Source organism: Podarcis gaigeae, assembly GCF_964106915.1.
Source record: "Podarcis gaigeae genome assembly, chromosome: 1".
In the NCBI taxonomy this organism is placed as follows: Eukaryota; Metazoa; Chordata; class Lepidosauria; order Squamata; family Lacertidae; genus Podarcis; species Podarcis gaigeae.
Genome location: NC_139678.1, coordinates 11,643,568 through 11,659,150, shown reverse-complemented (window position 1 = coordinate 11,659,150; position 15,583 = coordinate 11,643,568). Strand labels below are relative to the sequence as shown.

The following is a 15,583-nucleotide window of genomic DNA, read 5'->3' as shown; positions in this document are numbered from 1 at the left end:
CGACATTGGTGTTTGTTTTGGGACCACACAGGGGTGTACAGTAGCATCGGTTGTTAGCAACCAGGGCAAGGCACAAAAGGGGCGGGGCACCACAGCTCACCTGTAGCATGTCCACAGCAAGCTCTGTCAGTCAGGCCCAGGAACCAGCACACTGCAGGCCAAGGCTTGCGTGGCTGTTTCTGCACCTGCACCGGGCGCTCCTCTTGCAGCCCAACGTGCTTGCGACTGCCTGCTCCCGTATGGGAGCCTTGGCTGGGGACTCTGTGATGGCCCTGGGGCAGGAGGGAGCCAAGAGGCAGTGATAGCCATGGCACGAGAAGTGTGTGGAGCGCCATCCTAAGGCGCCAGAGGGGGCGGGCAGCAAAGGGGGGTTCCACCTTGGCAGGGGAGGGCCTGGTTGGCTACCCGCTCTCCACTCGCAGGCCATCTGGCCACCCAGGAGACTGCTGGTATTTCATTCCCCCGCTGTGCAGATGTGTGAGATCGTTTTAATCACATGTCTGTGTTTTACATTCCTGCACTGATTGTTGGAGTCTTGTGAACGGAAGTTCCATTCTGTATTGCTTTCGTTTTCTCTTCTTTCCGAGAGCAAGGAGGAGAGGAGCCATGTTTTCCTTTGTCCTGATTTTGTACTGTGGTACCTCAGGTTACACACGCTTCAGGTTACAGACTCCACTAACCCAGAAATAGTACCTCGGATCAAGAACTTTCCTTCAGGATGAGAACAGAAATCGTGCTCTGGTGGCGCGGCGGCAGCGGGAGGCCCCATTAGCTAAAGTGGTGCTTCAGGTTAAGAACACTTTCAGGTTAAGGACGGACCTCCGGGATGAATTAAGTACAGTGGTGCCCCGCAAGACGAATGCCTCACAAAACGGAAAATGCGCAAGACGAAAGGGTTTTTCGGTTTTTGCGTCACTTTGCTAGACGAATTTCCCTATGGGCTTGCTTCGCAAGACGAAACGTCTTGCGAGTTTTTTCCCCTTTTTCTTAAAGCCGCTAAGCCGTTAATAGCCGCTAAGCCGTTAATAGCCGCTAAGCCGCTAATAGCCGTGCTTCGCAAGACAAAAAAACCGCAAGACGAAGAGACTCGCAGAACGGATTAATTTCGTCTTGCGAGGCACCACTGTACTTAACCCAAGGTACCACTGTATTTAAATAAAGTAGTTTAGTACTCACACCCCAGAGCCTGGCTTCTGCGGATGTTTCTCTGCTAATGTGTGCTCAGTGTCTCTGGACATGAGTCACAGAATCTCATCGGGGAAGAAGATTGATGGATCCCTGGAGTGGCACGCAGATGAGAGGAACAGGCTGGCATGTATAATGTCATTTGCCTGGTCGCCCGCCCTGCCTGCCAGCAATTACCCCGACAAAGATGTGTGCATTTTGTACACCATGCATTGCCACCTCCCTTCTGGTCTTGCAGCACCTTCACGACCACTGCAGCCTGGTTGTGCCCTTCAGAAAGTGTGCCCCTCCTGCCTCCCCCCATGCCATGTCTCTAGGACCACAGTTAGTGTTCCTGCAGCTGAGATGGAAGTTGTCTGAGTGGTGTCCTGGAAAAACTTCTAGATCTTTATATCTTGGGCTAAGTATTCCTTAATCAGAGGCAGCATCCCTCTGAAGAAGAAGAGTTTGGATTTTATATCCCGCTTTATCACTATCTGAAAGAGTCGCAAAGCGGCTAACATTCTCCTTTCTCTTCTTCCCCCACAACAAACACCCTGTGAGGTGAGTGGGGCTGAGAGACTTCAGAGAAGTGTGACTGGCCCAAGGTCACCCAGCAGCTGCATGTGGAGGAGCGGGAATAATAATAATAATAATAATAATAATAATAATAATAATAATAATTTATTCTTTGTACCCCACCCATCTGGCTGGGTTTCCCCAGCCACTCTGGGCGGCTTCCACAGAGACCAAAAATACAACAGAATACCCAAATCCTGTCTGTGAAATCACCCCAGGCTTCAATAATCACCCCAGGCCTCAAAACTGTCCAAAACTCCTTTTGTCTTCTAAAAATCCAAAACAGCTTTTCTCTGCTTGTCTCTGCTTTTCTCACAAGATGCTGTGCATAGGCAAAATGTTACTTTTAATGGCTAATGAATAGGCTCTGTCATTGCCAAGAATACTCAGGCCTGAGAAACGAATCTTATCTCATTCTAGTTGCAACATCTCTGGACATGCTGAACCACTCTCATCCCCCTTTCCTGGGAAGGGCGCCAAGAGTCCAATAGTCCCAAGACAGCTTTTTGTACATGCTCAGGAACCTCAACATGGGGCAGGACTCCTGAGGGAGGAGAAAGGAGCAGGGAACTGGAAAGGGGTATATATGCTTGTGCACATGACTGTGAACTCGTGCATGCTTTTTGTGAACTATCACACTTGCTCCTTCTACCAGTTCATGGATGGTAGAAATAAAAGCCTTTTCTCCGAAACTATTCCTTGAGTGTCTGTTGACTCCCACTTCCCTTTCCCGGGTGCAATATTTTTCCCACCCGAGGGCAAAGCCTCATAAGGCTACAATATCCCGCTTTATCACTATCTAAAAGAGTCGCAAAGCGGCTAACATTCTCCTTTCCCTTCCTCCCCCACAACAAACACTCTGTGAGGTGAGTGGGGCTGAGAGACTTCAGAGAAGTGTGACTGGCCCAAGGTCACCCAGCAGCTGCATGTGGAGGAGTGGGGAATAATAATAATAATAATAATAATAATAATAATAATAATAATAATTTATTATTTGTACCCCAGCCACTCTGGGTGGCTTCCACAGAGACCAAAAATACACTAAAATGTCACACATTAAAAACTTCCCTGAACAGGGCTGCCTTAAGATGTCTTCTAAACGTCAGGTAGTTGTTTATCGCTTTGACATCTGATGGGAGGGCGTTCCACAGGGCAGGCGCCACTACCGAGAAGGCCCTCTGCCTGGTTCCTTGTAGCTTTGCTTCTCACAATGATGGAACCACCAGAAGGCCCTCGGCGTTGGACCTCAGCGTCCGGGCAGAACGATGGGGGTGGAGACGCTCCTTCAGGTATACTGGGCCGAGGCCGTTTAGGGATTTAAAGGTCAACACCAACACTTTTAATTGTGTTCGGAAACGTACTGGGAGCCAATGTAGGTCTTTAAAGGAGTTATGTGTCAAGACCGGAGGAGTTTTGTGAACCGGGAATTGAGCCCGGTTCACCAGATTATGAGTCCACCGCTCTTAACCACTACACCACACTGGCTCTCTGAACGCCAGTTGCTGGGAATCGCAAGTGGGTAGTGTGCTGTTGCACGCAGGCCCTGCATTTGGGCTTCCCACAGGCACTGGGTTGGCCACTGTGAGAACAGGATGTTGGGCTAGATGGACCATTGGCTTGATCCCGCAGGCTCTTCTTACGTTCTTATGATGTGCATTGTCTCCCATCCTGCAGTTTCCAGCAAAGGCCATTCAGAAGCATACTGCCTTCAGTGGTGGAGTCTGAACTTAGACATTGCGGCTGCCCACCTATGATTTACCAGCCTGAATTTAAGAGGGAAGAATTAAGGAGGGATGAATCTAGGGAGGGCCAGTCCTGGATTGCCCTAAATGATAGGAATTTATGTTGCAAGGTTTTCTGAAAGTCCTTCATGTAGCAACGGCGACTACATTGCTGTCAACAAGTACCTTGCACCAGCGTACTGATGGGTTCTGACAAAGAGGGAAACTACAGAGCATTTCTGGCAGGTTTATTTTTTCCTGTTGCATACAAATCGTTTCAGTAAATAGCAGAAGAGAGGGAGCAAGAGGGAGGAGGAACAGAGAGAGAGAGAAAGAGAGAGAGAGAGAGAGAAGTTAACAGTAAGCAGACAGCATCAATAACAGTGATATTTAATATCGTTCTTTCCCTTTAATAGGCAGCACACTGGCTCCTTTGGGGCTGTGTTTGGCAGACCATGGACCAGAGTCCCAGTAAATGTGTATCAGGGTCAACAGAGGGAGATTTGTGGAAAATTATGGCTGCTCAGAATCCAACTTCAAACATGTCTACCAGCAGCTCAGACATGCCAAACAGAATCACATTCCAGGTGCTCAGGCAGAAACGTTCGTAAGGTAAACATTTCCAAAGATTATTAGGCTGTGGGTGGCTGCACATCGGTGCTCTGATCTCTCACCACCCAGAGAAGGGCATGTGTAAAAGCAGGTATAATTCTGGGGCAGTATAGCAGGTAAGGGTGTGAGTACAAATCTCACTCTTGGCAGGTGTGAACAGGGATGAGTGGATCTGTCAGTTTCAGTTTTTCCACGTTCCTCATTTTTCAAATCTTAAATTCCGGTCCCAACATTTCCACATGAGCTTCCAATTTTATTTTAAGCTCCTCATGAAGAGTCACCAGCAGTTTAGTGCAAAATTCTCCCCAAATAAACATTTTCGCAAAACGTGTTTTCCCTAATATTTTCCCGAATACAATGCATTTTTGTTTGTTATTTTCATTTATTTATGATATTTTTGTGCACAGTTTACCGTAATTATGCAATTTTGTACACATTGCTTGGCTGGAGAACTGCATCGAAAAAGGCAAGCGAATTCTTAAGAATGGTGGTGTTCCAGCTCATGTATTGTTTCAGAAAGTGTCAGTTACGTACATTCACCTTGAAACGCAAACTGAATCGAAGTTCTCCCCTATCCCCAGTCCAGAATCACAGACAGAAGCTGAAGCAGGAGAGGAGGGAGGCTAAGGGGCAGTCATGAGTCAGGCCGCAACAAGCTTGCCTCCCACCCCTGTCTCCCACAACCAGAAGAGGCATGAAAAGAGCAGAGCAGAGGTTGGCTACACGCAGGCATAGCCTCCTATTGCTTGGGGAAAACCCTGGAGAGGAGAGGACTTAGGCAGCTGTGGGGAGGCGGGGACCTTCAGTCTCAGCAACTGCTTCATGGGGACAAGACCTACCGGAGGTGAGTTGCTTTGCTCAGTAGGCCTGACAACCCTTTGCAGATTGTGTATTTGCTAATAAAGAGTTAACTCCAACTTGCACAGTGTGATTTCTTGTTGGCTCACTCCTGACACATGTTATATCTGATGGTAGGGACAGAGCATAGCCATCATGGAGAGTATTGCCCTATTGAATTGTTAGAAGGAAATTTCCAATGTAGCAGAAAGAGAAGGGCCATTTTCCCAGCATTTTTTCAGCCATCAGCATTTCCAAGAAAACCAGACTTTTCTTTTCTTGCCATCTGTCCGTACTCCTCTTTCAGAATTCATGCCATATCGCCATATCATGGTTGCAGAATAGTTAAGGTTGTCCTCTGGTATTCTGAGGAATATATATATATATATATATATATGCAGGTTTTGGTGTCCTCGGGTGTCTTCCCGTGTAAAAGTTGGGGTGTCTAGGCGACGTTTCGACGAGGTCTCACTCGTCATCTTCAGGCTGGTGCTTTCGGCTTCTTGTTACTGGAACAGAGCGGGATCTCAATGTTTGAGTTCCTATAAATACTGTAGAGGGGGTGTGGTGTCTAGCCTCCAATGTTCTGGGCAGAGAGGAAGCCATCTCATGGAAGCCATCATGGAAGCCATCGAGATAGAGAAACACCCTCACAACATGAACAAGCGTGACGACACATCCCGCTTGCCAGACATCTGGAAATTAGCCCTCCCCACAAAAACTGACACCAGATCCAGAGGCACACAGAATGCCAACACCAATCAACCACACCAGACCCAAACCCAGACCCTCTCCACAGATGAATTACTGACACCATCCAGTAGCCAATCCATGGTGGCACCTCCGGATGCTGCACCCCCCTGCAATCCCTACACAGATCTGGCTGACACAAGCCACAAAACCACAGCTCGCCCCTATACACGAAGCCAAGCCAAAGCACAACTAAGTGCAATACAGCCATCTTCTCAGGAAAACTCTTCACAAAGTTCAAGAGGTCAAGACACAAAGACTTTAGCAACTAATCCACACCTAATGACCCACCTAAGTGGTACTCAGGATATCACTCAAGAAATCACTCAAGGTATCTCTCAAGTAATTAAGGAACAAAAGAAGAAAAGGCACACTAGCCTGGGAACTTCCTCTCTGCCCAGAACATTGGAGGCTAGACACCACACCCCCTCTACAGTATTTATAGGAACTCAAACATTGAGATCCCGCTCTGTTCCAGTAACAAGAAGCCGAAAGCACCAGCCTGAAGATGACGAGTGAGACCTCGTCGAAACGTCGCCTAGACACCCCAACTTTTACACGGGAAGACACCCGAGGACACCAAAACCTGCATTCCTGTACCCGTGAAAATCTACGAAAGCATATATATATATATATATATATATATATATTCGAGTGCCCTTAGAAAAATGGCAAAATGCTGTAGAGGACTTCACATCAATATACATTACATTAAATGCCAGTCTCTTTCTTTCCCCATTTTTGCTGCTGTTTTTTATTGACTCCGTGGTGAAATCCAACAAAGAGAATGCTAAGGGAGAGAAAGTAATCAGTTCAGAATCGATACCGCATACTCCTAAGTGCGTTTCTAACCATAGAGTGGACTCTGTTGTAACAAGGGCAGTCCGTATTAGTGGAAAATTGGTTTTGTTAATCTGATCCGGCCCTGCAGGGGCCTACCTCTGGGGCGAGTCTTCTTTCTCTAAGGCAGTTTTTCCCAAAGTTCTGAAACTTTGTATTTTTAACCTGGAAGAACACTTTACTCCTCCTTATACCCCAAAAGGTCTCCTTCGAGAGCATAGAACAGGAACCACACACTTTCAGAAGAACCCATCTTCTGCTTGTGTGTGAGAGACACTATTCCAAGTGTACCTGTTGACCGGAAGCATGGGCGCGCCTTCCTTTTTAAAAGTAAGTGAAAAATGGAATCCATCATTATCTATTGAATTTATATACCAGCTTTCATCTGAAGATCATAGGGCGATTTGGGGTCCCAGACAGGGTCTACCCTAGCCTTGCCTGAATATTCTTGGAATTGACCGTGAGACGATCTGAAGACGCTCTACCAAACAGCTACAGTCCTTCCTAGCATTGATCAGCGAATCCAGCAAACCAAGCCTCAAAGCTCAATTCTTCTTTTAAATTCCTTTATTTATTCCCAGTACATTTCTGAGCACAATTCAAAGTGTTGGTGCTGACCTTTAAAGCCCCAAACAGCCTCGGGCCTGTATATCTGAAGGAGCGTCTCCACCCCCATCGTTCTACCTGGACACTGAGGTCCAGCGCTGAGGGCCTTCTGGTGGTTCCCTCACAGGGAACCAGGCAGAGCGCCTTCTCGGTAGTGGCACCTGCCCTGTGGAACATCCTCCCACCAGATGTCAAAGAGATAAACAACTACCTGACATTTAGAAGACATCTGAAGGCAGCCCTGTTTAGGGAAGCTTTTAATGTTTGATGTATTAGTAAAGGTAAAGGTACCCCTGCCCGTTCGGGCCAGACTCTAGGGTTGTGCGCTCATCTCACTCTATAGGCCGGGAGCCAGCACTGTACGCAGACACTTCCGGGTCACGTGGCCAGCGTGACAAGCTGCATCTGGTGAGCCAGCGCAGCACACGGAACTCCGTTTACCTTCCCGCTGGTAAGCGGTCCCTATTTATCTACTTGCACCCGGAGGTGCTTTCGAACTGCTAGGTTGGCAGGCGCTGGGACTGAACGACGGGAGTGCACCCCGCCGTGGGGATTCGAACCACCGACCATGCGATTGGCAAGTCCTAGGCGCTGAGGTTTTACCCACAGAGCCACCCGCGTCCCTGTCTGATGTATTACAGTATTTTAATATTTTGTTGGAAGCAGCCCAGAGTGGCTGGGGAGGCCCAGCCAGATGGGCGGGGTATAAATAATAATAATTGTCAGGGGTTCAGAAGGAGAGACACAGGAGGGGGAGCAAATGGAGAGTGAGGAGGAGGAGTACGAGGGGGGCGCAGGCAGTGACAGTGGCCAGAGTTATTCCACAAGCCTCTCTAGTGAATCGGAGGACTCACAGAAGGGAGCGCCGGTGGCCAGAGCGAAGGGGGGTCCAGGGGGGAAGCCCCAGGAGGAAGGGGCCAGCGGGGAGTCCCTGAGCAGCAGCTGGAGATCAGGACCAGCGTCTCCACCAGAGCGCAGTGGGGAGGGGGAGTCCCAGGAGTCGGGACCAGTGTCCTCACCACCAGAGGGAGGAGAGGAGTCAGGTTTGGCAACACCCACATCAGGAAGCGGGGAAACGGTCAGAAGGAAAGTCACCGGCTGGGCGCGCGCGCCAAGTTCAAATGTACAGGAGCGCGGCACAGCGGGGAGCCCGGGAAGGGAGCCAGGTCCTAAAGCCCGCCGGAGGGAGGGGCAAGACTCAGGAGGCTCAGCGTCAGAGGAGTCCAGGAAGGAGGGAACCCCAGAGGGCAGAAGGACCCAGCGCAGGAAAGAGCAGCGCAAGAGGTGGAGCCGGGCTAGAATCTTAAACTGGTGTGGGTGGAGCAGTGAGTCAGAGGGGACTTAGCCGGTCTAGCGTCGAGACGTGGGTCTGCGCGCCCAGAGCTTGGAAATGGAAACTAAACTTTAATAAAGACTTTTGTATATAACATCCACTGGGCGTTGGTCCTCTGTGAGCTGGGACCTAGCGGCAGTCCTGACAACAACAACAACAATAATAATAATAATAATAATAATAATAATAATAATAATAATAATAATAATTTTTATTATTATTCATGCATTTTCACCCCAACTTTCTCTTTGGGAGCTAAGAGCCATGTACACAGGTCTCCCAGATGACCCAATCCAGGTGATCCAACCCAGACCTGATTAGCTTTGACGATGCTGCCGAATCATGTGACTTCAGACTGTGCCCAGGTGGAAAGCATCTAGGGAGAGGAAAACCGGAACCTTTTTCCAAGTGCTTAATGAGAGTTTTGCATCCAACAGAAGAACTGGGCTCTCTAAATTTTCAGGTGCCTGTAGGTAAGTTATTGTCAGCGGAGAACTCCGGCGACAGCTTTTGCAGATAACAATAAAGAAGGCAGTTAAAACTGCACAACCAGTTAGTACCCAGCAGAGAAACCTTTTTAGAGTGGAATGAATTTGGGGCTGTTTTGATCGAAGGAGCTCTTAACAGAAAGGATGGATTCTATTAAAGAACCAGCGCCTTTCCGGGGGAAGAGGGCATTATTCCGCACCTTGGGAAGTTTTGTCGAATTAAACTCCCGAGGCAGGGGAGCATCAAAGGAAAATGGGCTTGTGACTTGATCAAAGGAAATTAACAACATGACTTGCTCTCTTCCCCCAAGAAGAAGAGAAGAAGAAATCTCTCTCCCCACCTGCATTTTTAGTTTCATATGAGAAGCCGGAACCTGGATTCCCTGACACTTGTTTTGCTGTTGCATACTTGGTTCATGTAAATGGACCCCTGACCATTAGGTCCAGTTGTGGCTGACTCTGGGGTTGCAGCACTCTTCTCGCTTTATTGGCCGAGGGAGCCGGCGTACAACTTCTGGGTCATGTGGCCAGCATGACTAAGCCGCTTCTGGCGAACCAGAGCAGCGCACGGAAACACCGTTTACCTTCCCGCCGGAGTGGTGCCTATTTATCTACTTGCACTTTGACGTGCTTTCGAATTGCTAGGTTGGCAGGAGCAGGGACCGAGCAATGGGAGCTTACCTCGTCGCGGGGATTCGAACTGCCGACCTTCTGATCAGCAAGTCCTAGGCTCTGTGGTTTAACCCACAGCACCACCTGCGTCCCCACTTGGTTCATACATGAGAGCATAAGAAGAGCCTGCTGGATTGTGTCAAAGGCCCATCTAGTCCAACATCCACTTCTCAAAATGGCCAACCAGATGTTTGCCAGCAGGACCTGAGTGTAACTGACAGTTACGTATAAGCTAAACAAGCTATAGCTTAGGGTCCCACTCTCTTGGGGGGGCTGCAAAAAAATTAAAGGAAAAAACAACTGGATATACATTTCCAAAATATAAGATAAAAAAACAAATAAAATAAAACCTACATACACCAACAGTGTTTTGTGTTGTGTAGGCTCCTGTGATGTAAGTAATGGGCCCCACCTGCTAGCCTGCTCCCTAAAATATCACTGCTTTGCTCATTTCTATATAGAAGGTGCCTACATTCTGCATGTGCAAATGGCTTTAGATACCTATTAGGTCCATAAATTACCACACAACACAAAAACAGCGAGAATTTGTTGCTGACAAAGGACAGCTAGACATATAAAGGGCCCCGTTACCTTAGTAGCTGAGGGCCTCATCAAACCTAAATCTGGCCCTGGTAACAGCATACTACTTCTGGCAGTGGAAGCAGAATAGACTCCTTATGACTAGTAGCCATTGATAGCTTTTTCTTCCACATAACACCGGTCTTGAAAGACCTACATTGACTCCCAGTACATTTCCGAGCACAGTTCAAAGTGTGGGTGCTGACCTTTAAAGCCCTAAACGGCCTCGGTCCAGTATACCTGAAGGAGTGTCTCCACCCCCATCGTTCTGCCCAGACACTGAGGTCCAGCACCGAGGGCCTTCTGGTGGTTCCCTCACTGTGAGAAGCCAAGTTACAGGGAACCAGGCAGAGGGCCTTCTCAGTAGTGGCACCTGCCCTGTGGAGGCTCATTCAGGTATACAGGACTGAGGCCATTTAAACAAACAAACAAATAAACTGACATACATCAGACTAGTTAAATGCGAACAGTTGTGATACAAGCACCCAGGAGGTTGCACATCTACCTGCTACCCCTCACCAGGTGTAGAGAACAGTTTTGCCTTCATCCCATCTTTGCCTGCCCAGGTAGGTGTGTAGAAATTGAAGTGGTGCAAATTGTGGCAAGGTCTTGACCTACTTCCTGTCCCTGGTGACGCCATTAATCCAGCTACTATTAATAATCAGCATGAATCCCTTCTGGCTCTGTTGGTCACACCAGAGTGTGACGGAATGTTGAGCGAGCTGACTTTTGATAAACAGCACTGCCATTAACCATAGAACCCTTCACAGTTAAGTCTATATTGATTAGATCAACCTTAAAAGCTGTTATTAGTCAGGCATAAGGAACAGACTTTGCGCGCATGAACACACATGCCAATGTCAATGCGGCTATAAAACTCTGCCCTGTGAGAAATAAATTGCAAGTCAGGTTTTTCAGTTCAAAAGTGTGGCAATCTTTGGCATTATGGATTAAAAATCAAAGCCCTCGACCGGGGCCGACTTACTTTGCTCAGTCACCCATACATAACTGACTCCCAATCATCTCCCAGGGAGGTTTTTTTCATGACTAATTGAATTAGCAATTGATTTGTATAATGTGACCTTCTGGAAAGATGAAGACATAATCGGCTACCCACTGGGGATTCAGATCACTCAAACCCACAGAACACTGGAAATAGCGCATAGAATAGCTGCTACTTTCTGCATGCATGCTTGTTTATGGGACTGCTCATTTGCAGGTGGCACTGAACTAAAATAAGTCCTCACTTTTCATGAAGTTTCCAGAAGTGGCAAAAAGGAATGCCTTCCTGGTCTTGCATCACTGTGATTAGGGATAGATGATAATTTATTTATTTTTGCCTAATTTTTAAAGCGAACCAACCTAATTATGAGGTTCCAGATATATTGTGCACTTTTTCTGAATTTTGCAACACATTTTTGGTTCACACATTGTGCACGAAAACTGCATTTCATGGGGAAATGTATATTCAATGCATATGGAATGTGTACAGTTTCAATGCGACTTTCCCACACATTTTTAACCCATCCCTGAGGGGACCCAGGTGGCGCTGTGGGTTAAACCACAGAGCCTAGGACTTGCCGATCATAAGGTCGGCGGTTCAAATCCCCGCAACGGGGTGAGCTCCCGTTGCTCGGTCCCAGCTCCTGCCAACCTAGCAGTTCGAAAGCACGTCAAAGTGCAAGTAGATAAATAGGTACCACTCCGGTGGGAAGGTAAACGGCATTTCCATGCGCTGCTCTGGTTCGCTAGAAGCAGCTTAGTCATGCTGGCCACATGATCCGGAAACTGTACATCAGCTCCTTCAGCCAGTAAAGCGAGATGAGCACCACAACCCTGGAGTCAGTCAGGACTGGACCTAATGGTCAGGGGTCCCTTTACCTTTACCTTTAAGGGGACAGAATGGACTTCAGACTGAGTGCATGCAAAACTGACATGGACCAGAAGTTAGGTGATCTGTCCGTCCCCAACTGTAACTTATGGGTACCGGGGGTGGGGACCCACACTGGGATTCAGAAAGTTTCTCCTGAATGTGCCTTATATTACACCTGCACCTCAGAAATAACAACAACAACAACATTATTAGATTCATCAGCAGCAACGAAAACATTGACTATTTCATTGCTTTAAAGTTAACTAGCTTCTGTAAAAGAACCAGGTATATTGTGCTGGTTCAGGGGGGAGGTTACCGTGGGGCGAGGTCCAGGACCTGAGTTGAGGGTCAGCAGACAGTCCTCCTCGGGCGAAGCGGGGTCCACAGCGGGAAGCCGGGCAAGGACAGGAACTCTGGGGGAAACAGGACTGGATGCTGGCCGAAACAGCTCATCAACGACGTTGCTCCTGCAACCTGGGACCGAGCTGACTGGCCTTTATCTTCTCTGAGGCCAGGGGCAGTCCCGGCCCCCAGGAGACCCGCCTCTCCTGGCCTTAAGGCGAGCACGCCTCCTGGGAGAAACCAGTTCCCTTCGCCTCTCTGCCCTGAGCCTCTGCAGTTCAGGAGAGGCTGAAGGGTTACTGGGCCCAGGGGGAGACTCACCTGTAGGCACTGAGTCCTCAACCACCTCTGGAGCCAGAGTGGATTCACCTGGTGCCTGCTCCTGAGGATCCGGCACAGGTGCAGGCGCTTCAGAATCAAGGCCCTGCCCCAGTTCAGCCGGCCCTGGAGGCGGGGACTCCTGTGCAGGCTGGGATTCCTCTGGTTCAGCCTCTGAATCGGATTCCCAGGCCATCACACCTATATGCAGTCATTTGAAGTTCTCCCATATGTGACAGACCATCCAAGTGTCCCTGTTTTACAGGGACATCCTTGATTCAGAGAAGCCGCCCCAGTTCATCTGGGATATTTCATCCCAGAATATCCTGCTTTTCCTTAGGATGTCCCTATTTTCATTGGAGAAATGTTGGAGGGTATGGAGTTATCCAACCCCTGAACTGTCTGAAGGCAATCCTGTATAGGGAAGTTTCTTTTTAATGTTTAACATTGTCTTATGTTTTTATATATGTTGGAAGCCGCCCAGAGTGTCTGGGGCAACCCAGGAAGATGTGTGGGGTATAAACAGTAAAATTATCACTATGGAATGGGACGTCCCTATTTTCATCGGAGAAATGTTGGAGGGTATGATGCAAGGGGCAACGTGATGAATGAAAACCTTGGGTTGTAGTTCAGGCAGTGGAGGCTAGGGGGCAATAGCACATTAGGTAGGTAAGCAATCAAGCTATGAACATTCGTGAAGGTCAGTATAAAGATGTATCAAGGTTCTTGAGCTGATTGGCTGCCAGCCATGCCAATCACACCCTCTGGCAGTCAGTCCAAGGCAAAGCCTGGGTCTGAGCTTGGGAAATGGTGTTGTTTAATATCGTAGCAGAGCTAAGGTTGCCACATATTGTTATTATAAGTTACAGCCACAAGTCGCTTACTACCTAAAGCACCTTGATGCAACTCACAAAAATTCTGTACCTAAGAGTTTAAAAAGAAAAGAAAAGATTGGCATTTTCTGGGAAGATACAGTGGTACCTTGGGTTTCGAATGTCTTGGAAGTCAAATGTTTTGGTTTTTGAACACCAAAAACCCGGAAGTAATTGCTTTGGTTTTCGAACATTTTGGAAGTCGAACAGTCTTCCGGAACAGATTACGTTCGAAAAACAAGGTACCACTATATTGGAATAGTGAATGAAGTCCAAACACTATTAGCAGCTGTCCAAAAGAGTTTCTACAGTCAGCCAAGGTCAACACCAAAAAAGCCCTATACAGCCTAGGAAATCGTTCCTACAGGACCGCCTCTCCTGGTATGTCCCACGCAGGACCTTACGGTCTTCAAATAAAAACATCTTGGAGATCCTGGGCCACAGGGAGGTTAGGCTGGCCTCATCCAGAGCCAGGGCTTTTTCGGCTGTGGCTCCGATCTGGTGGAATGCTCTGTCACAAGAGACGAGGGCCCTGTGGGACTGGACATCTTTCCACAGGGCCTGCAAGATAGAGCTGTTCCACCAGGCCTTTGGCCAAGGCACAGCCTGACCCCCTCCTCTGGTAATCCTCATAGAACTCTAGCCCAGTGGTTGCCATTAATCTGATTTTGAACTGATTTTAGAATGAATTGATTTTAGAATGTATTTCAATTAATTGATTGTGATTTTATGTAAACTGTGTTACTTTTACTGTTGTCAGCCGCTCTGAGCCTGGTTTCGGCTGGGGAGGGTGGGATATAAATAAATAATTTTATTATTATTATTATTATTATTATTATTATTATTATTATTATTATTACTACTACTACTATTATTTGGCCTCCCTCACCCAGTTTAAGCCCTTTCCCAGGTGTGGTCACTGTTGCATGCTGACAGCTTCTAGGAGCCACAGGTGAGAGCTGAGTGGGGACCAAAAACTGTTATCAACCAACCATGATTGCTATGTTCTATCTCCACTGTCAGAGGCTTCTGAAAACGAGTTGCTGGGAATTACATGTGGGAAGAGCACTGTTGCGCTCGTGTCTGGCTGTCAGGCTTCCCACAGGGATCTGGGCAGCCATCACGAGAAGTGGATGCTGGGATAGAAGGGCCGTTGGCCTGATTCATAAGACTGTTCTTATGTTTTCTCTGGCCTTTTCCTCCCACCTCCCTCATCAGCTCCCTTCTCTTCTAGCTCCTCAAGTGACTAAAACACCACTTCCTTTTCCTTGGCTGATGGTTAACCCCCATTTGACACTTTACTTCCAGCTGACTGCAGACTCCAGTCAATCAGAGCCTGCTGTCACCCAGCCCAAAGCGGCCAAATTTACCTGCCTCATAAAATCTTAAAGCAACAGCCTCTCTCTTCTGGCAGAACCTGTCACCAAGAGCTATTGCTACACAAAACTTGCAACACCATCACCGAACAAGGCCTCAAACTCTGTCAGGAAAGGCTCTTTGGGCTCCGAAACATGAGCATAAACAAGCACATGTGCAGTGTTTCTCCACAGCATCTGATGGCATCTGGGAAGGCCACAGGTGAATGAAAAGAAATATACAGGAGCAACTTCACATGAAACATGGACTGATGCAGCCTAGCGCTGCTCCTCTTAATGAATGCTGCAGAGCTTACAGTTGCCCGCTGACTTCAAGTCTGTGTTATTTGGGGTAGGCTTGACACATAGACACCCCGAGGCAGTGCTGTGTGTCAAATTACAATCTGTTGTGAGGGCAATCACGCCCCAGTTGCACAATGTCAGGAGTTGCCTCTTTTGACTCTGTGAAGCAACAGGTGCCTGCCTTGTTCATAATTGAAAGCTTGAGGTTCCAAATTGATTTAGTCTTGCTGAGTGGGTCACCAAGGCTAGGCAGCTATATTTAATTTGACTTAGCATCCAGCAGCTGGGGTTCTTCAAACACTACAAAGGTGTCCTCCACGTCCCAGACCCTCCAAGTGC

At 48.0% G+C, this 15,583-nt stretch overlaps 1 long non-coding RNA gene across 1 annotated transcript in view; it reads left to right on the top strand.

Annotated features, from left to right (window-relative positions):
• LOC310845196 overlaps nucleotides 1-2,435 on the top strand; it is a 280,162-nt gene extending 277,727 nt beyond the window's left edge. Inside the window, exon 2 of the long non-coding RNA XR_014564566.1 lies at nucleotides 1,962-2,435. This is a non-coding gene — a long non-coding RNA (uncharacterized lncRNA). The remainder of the gene's footprint in view (nucleotides 1-1,961) is intronic.
• The last annotated feature ends 13,148 nt before the right edge of the window (nucleotides 2,436-15,583 follow it).